We start from the raw sequence: 8,148 nt of genomic DNA, 5'->3' as shown, positions 1-8,148 counted from the left end.
AAAAATGGGGCGTTTTCATATTTTCTAACATGATACAGTTAAGCAACCTCACACGACGAGTCCTCTTTTCATGAATACCACCATCACAATTGAAAAATTGACATTGATTTCATACAACAGTTCAATAAATGCATAAAATGAGTCACTTACACTTTAGATGCAATGTTCCTGTTTTTGTTCTGTTTCAGCAGCGAAAATAGTTCAACAAAGATCACAGCAGAACCATCGCGCATCTCACAGTGTTTTTTCATTAGTGAATGATTCCGCTTTTTGAAAGAATCGCTTGACTCAAAGATTCAATTATCAATCAATAGACAACTGTCTCATTCATTAATGACTCAGTCGTTCAAACGACTCGTTTGAACGAATGAATCAATGACTCGCTCATTAAGACGGTCGCCTTGCGACACTTAAAGGAGGTTTAGTGTTATGTTCAAAAGTATAGCCTATCATTCTTTCCAACGATCGTTAATTAACTTATATTTTACAATCTCATAACATTATTTAATGCATTGTTATTTTTCAGTTTAAAATATTTAATTTGATCAGCCACAGGGTGTCCCTATAGTGTCTTATTATTCTAAATAATTTAATTTATTGATCAAATTTAGAAATTAAAAATGAAATATGAAGCATACATTTAATAAGAGTAGGCTAGGGGTGTGACTAGGTACAGATATTAGGCTACAATATACAGATTTAAATATATCATCGCGCTCCACCGTCGATTTGAGATTGCAATGCACGTGTGTGTGTGTGTGTGTGTGTGTGTGTGGTTGTATGTGTGTGTGTGTGTTAAAATAATTTAGTTTAGTTAGAGAACGGGCACTAACCTATTAAAACCTGAACGTGTCCGCTTAATAAATCGTGAGTTGAACGAGAGTCGCAGCAAAGATCAGTCCAATTTCATTAATCATCATGGGTGAAGAGCAGACTGAAAAGATGATGACGGAATATTTTGTGTAAAAACGACTATTTAAGCGAATCTGTCATTGTACTGTTTTATTGTTTTCCATTAAGAATAATAGGCTATTGAACTCGCAATTCAAGCAATAACGCGTTCACGGCGAGGAACGAGCAGAACAGAGTGAATGTGTTTTAGTTCATTCCTACTGGACGTCCAGTACTTACTTTCGCTTTTAAGTTAGCGATTTAAAAGCTCCCGCCGGTGTCACACATCGATTAACCGGTGGGAAAATATCCTCACACAGTCACCCTAATAAATATATATTTATGTCTGAACTATTTTGATCTCATTTAGACCTTACATGCTGGCATTGACTGTCATACATCACTAGAGGGCAGTATAGCCCTATGTATGACTTGATTTTTATTAAATAGCCCTATTCTGTTGGTCTGAGCTAATGACTGTAAATTAGAAAGTTGTCCGGCTCAAGGAGAAGAATACATATATAGATTTTTGTGACTGTAGGTAAAACTAACCCCCCCTCTTGGGTCAAAAGTATCTTGAAAGTGACACACTTCCTGCTGCCAGTTGGTGGCGCTATAACTTTGACTCACAATAGTCACATCCATGTGATCGGCCTCTTACAACAAACACACTGCTGAAGTTTCATCAAGATCAATTAATGTATGAGGATGTTATAACACACTTCCTGTTTCCAATATTCGCCATAAATTTGTTTCCTCGCCACGGCCAAACCGTTCGAGATATCAAAAATCCCCTCGCAATTTATCATCCTCCATGTCTTGGCTTCATGCACACCGAGTTTCGTGGTCATCCGATGAATTCTCTAGGAGAAGTGTTTCAAATGCCAGAACATGCGTTTCCATACAACCCATAATAACCGACTTCCTGTTGGACTGGCGTAAAACTTAGAGCACGAAAGTTGTTCGGCCCGATGAGATCTATATGTGTACCGAGTTTCATATTATTTCATGCAAGCGTGTTTGATATATGGACATGTTTTTGAATCCCATTCCAGGGGGCGCTGGCGAGCCCCCCTGCCACGCCCGGGTCCCAGCTTCAGTCAGGCCCTAATGGCCGCAGGTTCTGACATTTGTGCAAAGTGTATAGAGCCAAATCATGAAACTAAAAAGCGCATGGTTGAGACAAAGATAATTTTACTTGCCCAACCTGATTAGAACATGGGGAAAAAAGAAACAAAATCCTGATTATAACATTTATTGTAAGCTGCTATCGATAGTGCATTATAAATACATTAGTCACGGTAACAATGTTGCGAAGCACTCACAAAATAATCACAGTGAACAATTAAAAAATGGGGCGTTTTCATATTTTCTAACATGATACAGTTAAGCAACCTCACACGACGAGTCCTCTTTTCATGAATACCACCATCACAATTGAAAAATTTACATTGATTTCATACAACAGTTCAATAAATGCATAAAATGAGTCACTTACACTTTAGATGCAATGTTCCTGTTTTTGTTCTGTTTCAGCAGCGAAAATAGTTCAACAAAGATCACAGCAGAACCATCGCGCATCTCACAGTGTTTTTTCATTAGTGAATGATTCCGCTTTTTGAAAGAATCGCTTGACTCAAAGATTCAATTATCAATCAATAGACAACTGTCTCATTCATTAATGACTCAGTCGTTCAAACGACTCGTTTGAACGAATGAATCAATGACTCGCTCATTAAGACGGTCGCCTTGCGACACTTAAAGGAGGTTTAGTGTTATGTTCAAAAGTATAGCCTATCATTCTTTCCAACGATCGTTAATTAACTTATATTTTACAATCTCATAACATTATTTAATGCATTGTTATTTTTCAGTTTAAAATATTTAATTTGATCAGCCACAGGGTGTCCCTATAGTGTCTTATTATTCTAAATAATTTAATTTATTGATCAAATTTAGAAATTAAAAATGAAATATGAAGCATACATTTAATAAGAGTAGGCTAGGGGTGTGACTAGGTACAGATATTAGGCTACAATATACAGATTTAAATATATCATCGCGCTCCACCGTCGATTTGAGATTGCAATGCACGTGTGTGTGTGTGTGTGTGTGTGTGTGTGGTTGTATGTGTGTGTGTGTGTTAAAATAATTTAGTTTAGTTAGAGAACGGGCACTAACCTATTAAAACCTGAACGTGTCCGCTTAATAAATCGTGAGTTGAACGAGAGTCGCAGCAAAGATCAGTCCAATTTCATTAATCATCATGGGTGAAGAGCAGACTGAAAAGATGATGACGGAATATTTTGTGTAAAAACGACTATTTAAGCGAATCTGTCATTGTACTGTTTTATTGTTTTCCATTAAGAATAATAGGCTATTGAACTCGCAATTCAAGCAATAACGCGTTCACGGCGAGGAACGAGCAGAACAGAGTGAATGTGTTTTAGTTCATTCCTACTGGACGTCCAGTACTTACTTTCGCTTTTAAGTTAGCGATTTAAAAGCTCCCGCCGGTGTCACACATCGATTAACCGGTGGGAAAATATCCTCACACAGTCACCCTAATAAATATATATTTATGTCTGAACTATTTTGATCTCATTTAGACCTTACATGCTGGCATTGACTGTCATACATCACTAGAGGGCAGTATAGCCCTATGTATGACTTGATTTTTATTAAATAGCCCTATTCTGTTGGTCTGAGCTAATGACTGTAAATTAGAAAGTTGTCCGGCTCAAGGAGAAGAATACATATATAGATTTTTGTGACTGTAGGTAAAACTAACCCCCCCTCTTGGGTCAAAAGTATCTTGAAAGTGACACACTTCCTGCTGCCAGTTGGTGGCGCTATAACTTTGACTCACAATAGTCACATCCATGTGATCGGCCTCTTACAACAAACACACTGCTGAAGTTTCATCAAGATCAATTAATGTATGAGGATGTTATAACACACTTCCTGTTTCCAATATTCGCCATAAATTTGTTTCCTCGCCACGGCCAAACCGTTCGAGATATCAAAAATCCCCTCGCAATTTATCATCCTCCATGTCTTGGCTTCATGCACACCGAGTTTCGTGGTCATCCGATGAATTCTCTAGGAGAAGTGTTTCAAATGCCAGAACATGCGTTTCCATACAACCCATAATAACCGACTTCCTGTTGGACTGGCGTAAAACTTAGAGCACGAAAGTTGTTCGGCCCGATGAGATCTATATGTGTACCGAGTTTCATATTATTTCATGCAAGCGTGTTTGATATATGGACATGTTTTTGAATCCCATTCCAGGGGGCGCTGGCGAGCCCCCCTGCCACGCCCGGGTCCCAGCTTCAGTCAGGCCCTAATGGCCGCAGGTTCTGACATTTGTGCAAAGTTTCAAGAGTTTTTTAGCACGTTAAGGCCCCCAAAAGTGACCAAAAGGTAGTAATATAATAATAATAAAGAAGAAGAAGAAGAATAAATAATAATCCCAAGAAAAACAATAGGGCCTTCGCCTTTTCAAGGCTTGGGCCCTAATAAATATATATATATAAATATAGCTGCAAGCAGCGATTACGGGCCCAAGCCGGTGGCACCGCCACCCTGGTGCCTTTAGTTACACTAAAGGCACCGGGCTGGCGCTGCCACCGGCTTGGGCCCTCCATCGCTGCTTGCAGCTATATTTATATATATATATATATTTATTTATATATATATATATATATATATATATATATATATATATATATATATATATATATATATAAAGCCGCCACCCCCGTTGCCTTTCGGGTTCCTGTGCACGACGGGCAATAACGTAACCCCGCTTTGACTGTCGAGAAGTCGTCTGCTTTAGAGCTTGTATCAGTGCGAGTCTTTCTGCTCCCCTCCAAACACACACAGAAAAGGGGGGGGGCTGTCTGTGTGTGCCCCCCCCCCCCACCCCCACCCCCCCACACACACACACACAGAGAGAATGGCAGGGGGAACTCTGTCAGAGAGAGACAAAACCACATTCAAACCAAAATATCTGACTTCCTGTTGGTCGGAGCTTATGACTGTAAAAGAGAAAGTTGTCCGGATCGATAAGCATAATATACAGACCGAGTTTTGTGACTGTAGGTAAAAATAACCCCCCCACTTTAGTCAAAAGTATCATGAAAGTAACACACTTCCTGCTGCCAGTTGGTGGCGCTATAACTTTGACTCACAATAGTCACATCCATGTGATCGCCCTCTTACAACAAACACACTATTGAAGTTTCATCAAGATCAGTTAATGTATGAAGACGTTATAACACATCGTGTTTTTCTTTTCTCGCCATAACTTCGTTTCTTAGCCACGGCCAAACCATTCGAGATATCAAAAATCCGTCCGCAATTTAGCGTCCTCAATGTCTTGACTTCATGCTGACCGAGTTTGGTGAAGATCAAATTAAATTTCTTGGAGGAGTATATAAAATTCCAGGGGGGTGCGTTTTCATACAACCCATAATAGCCGACTTCCTGTTGGGCTGGCGTAAAACTTAGAGCACGAAAGTTGTTCGGCCCGATGATATCTATATGTGTACCGAGTTTCATACTAATTCATGCAATATTCAGTTTGATATATGGACCAAGTTTTCGGACCCCGTTAAAGGGGGCGCTGTTGAGCCCCCCTGCCACGCCCGGGTACCAGCTTCAGCCCGGCCCTGATGGCCGCAGGTTCTGACCTGTGTGCAAAGTTTCAAGAGTTTTCGAGCACGTTAAGGGCCCCAAAAGTGCCCGAGAAGTCCCACACAGCAGAGAAAGGGTTAAAATAAAGCCCCCCCTCCTCTCTCACACACACAGACACTGAGAGAGACTGGCAAAATTCCCATCAAATCACATTCAAACCAAAATATCTGACTTCCTGTTGGTCGGAGCTAATGACTGTAAATTAGAAAGTTGTCCGGCTCGGGGAGATAAATATAGATACCGATTTTTGTTACTGTAGGTAAAACTAATACCCCATTTTTGACTAAAGGTGGCGCTACTGAGCCCCTTACCACGCCCGTTTCTGAAACTTTGCACAAGTGTACTAGGCAATAAATGTAAAGTGTCTGTCGAGTTTCATGCAATTTCAAGCATGCTAAGAGTCTCAAAAACTTTAAAAAAGAATATTAAAGTTTGCTGCGTTGCCATGGCGACAGTATTAAAGATATCAATAATCCTTTCACAGGTCTACATCTGCCGTGTGTTTACATTATACACATAAAGTTTGAAGCAAATCGGGTAAAAATAAGAGGGTGATTTTAAAGCATTTTGAAAGTGACACACTTCCTGCTGCCAGTTGGTGGCGCTATAACTTTGACCCACAATAGTCACATCCATGTGATCGGCCTCTTACAGCGAACACACTGCTGAAGTTTCATCAAGATCAATTAATGTATGAGGATGTTATAACACACTTCCTGTTTCCAATATTCGCCATAAATTTGTTTCCTCGCCACGGCCAAACCGTTCGAGATATCAAAAATCCCCTGGCAATTTTTCATCCTCCATGTCTTGACTTCATGCACACCGAGTTTCGTGGTGATTGGTTGAATCGTCTAGGAGGAGTATTTTAAATTCCATTGCATGTGTTTTTTAAACTACGCCAAATAGCCGACTTCCTGTTGGACTGGCGTAAAAAGTCAGAGCACGAAGGATATATGAACCGATGAGATCTATAAGTGTACCGAGTTTCATATTATTACACGCAAGCGTGTTTGATTTATGGACCAAGTTTTCGGACCGCGTTCCAGGGGGCGCTGTCGAGCCCCCCTGCCACGCCCGGATCCCAGCTTCAGTCCGGCTCTAATGGCCGCAGGTTCTGACATTTGTGCAAAGTTTCAAGAGTTTTTGAGCACGTTAAGAGACCCAAAAGTGCCCGAATAGTCGTAAGAAAAATAATAATAATAATAATAATAATAATAATAATAATAATAATAATAATAATAATCCGAAGGAAAACAATAGGGCCTTCGCCTTTTCAAGGCTTGGGCCCTAATAATCCGGAGAAAAACAATAGGGCCTTCGCCTTTTCAAGGCTTGGGCCCTAATAAATAAATATATATATATATATATATATATATATATATATATATAAAAAGCCGCCACCCCCGTTGCCTTTCGGGTTCCTGTGCACGACGGGCAATAACGTAACCCCGCTTTGACTGTCGAGAAGAAGTCTGCTTTAGAGCTTGCATCAGTGTGAGTCTTTCTGCTCCCCTCCAAACACACACAGAAAAGGGGGGGGCTGTCTGTGTGTGTGCCCTCCCCCCCCCCCCCCCCCCCCCCACACACACACACACACACACACACACACACACACAGAGAATGGCAGGGGGAACTCTGTCAGAGAGAGACAAAACCACATTCAAACCAAAATATCTGACTTCCTGTTGGTCGGAGCTTATGACTGTAAATGAGAAAGTTGTCCGGATCAATAAGCACAATATAGAGACCGAGTTTTGTGACTGTAGGTAAAAATAACCCACCCACTTTAGTCAAAAGTATCTTGAAAGTAACACACTTCCTGCTGCCAGTTGGTGGCGCTATAACTTTGACTCACAATAGTCACATCCATGTGATCGCCCTCTTACAACAAACACACTGCTGAAGTTTCATCAAGATCAATAAATGTATGAAGACGTTATAACACATTGTGTTTTTCTTTTCTCGCCATAACTTCGTTTCCTCGCCACAGCCAAACCGTTCGAGATATCAAAAATCCGTCCGCAATTTAGCGTCCTCAATGTCTTGACTTCATGCTGACCGAGTTTGGTGGCGATAGGATAATTTTTCTTGGAGGAGTATATCAAATTCCAGGGGCATGCATTTTCATACAGCCCATGATAGCCGACTTCCTGTTGGACTGGCGTAAAACTTAGAGCACGAAAGTTGTTCGTCCCGATTAAATCTATATGTGTACCGAGTTTCATATTATTACATGCAAACGTGTTTGATATATGGACCAAGTTTTTCGGACCACGTTCAAGGGGGCGCTGTTGAGCTCCCCTGCCACGCCCGGGTACCAGCTTCAGCCCAGCCCTGATGGTCGCAGGTTCTGACCTGTGTGCAAAGTTTCAAGAGTTTTCGAGCACGTTAAGGGCCCCAAAAGTGCCCGAGAAGTCCCACACAGCAGAGAAAGGGTTAAAATAAAGCCCCCCTCCTCTCTCACACACACAGACACTGAGAGAGACTGGCAAAATTCCCATCAAATCACATTCAAACCAAAATATCTGACTTCCTGTTGGTCGGAGCTAATGA

The sequence above is a fragment of the Phoxinus phoxinus genome (genome assembly GCF_949152265.1).
Source record: "Phoxinus phoxinus genome assembly, chromosome: 18".
Lineage (NCBI taxonomy): Eukaryota > Metazoa > Chordata > Actinopteri > Cypriniformes > Leuciscidae > Phoxinus > Phoxinus phoxinus.
The sequence above is the reverse complement of the archived record's forward strand: the minus strand, read 5'-3'. Positions refer to the sequence as shown.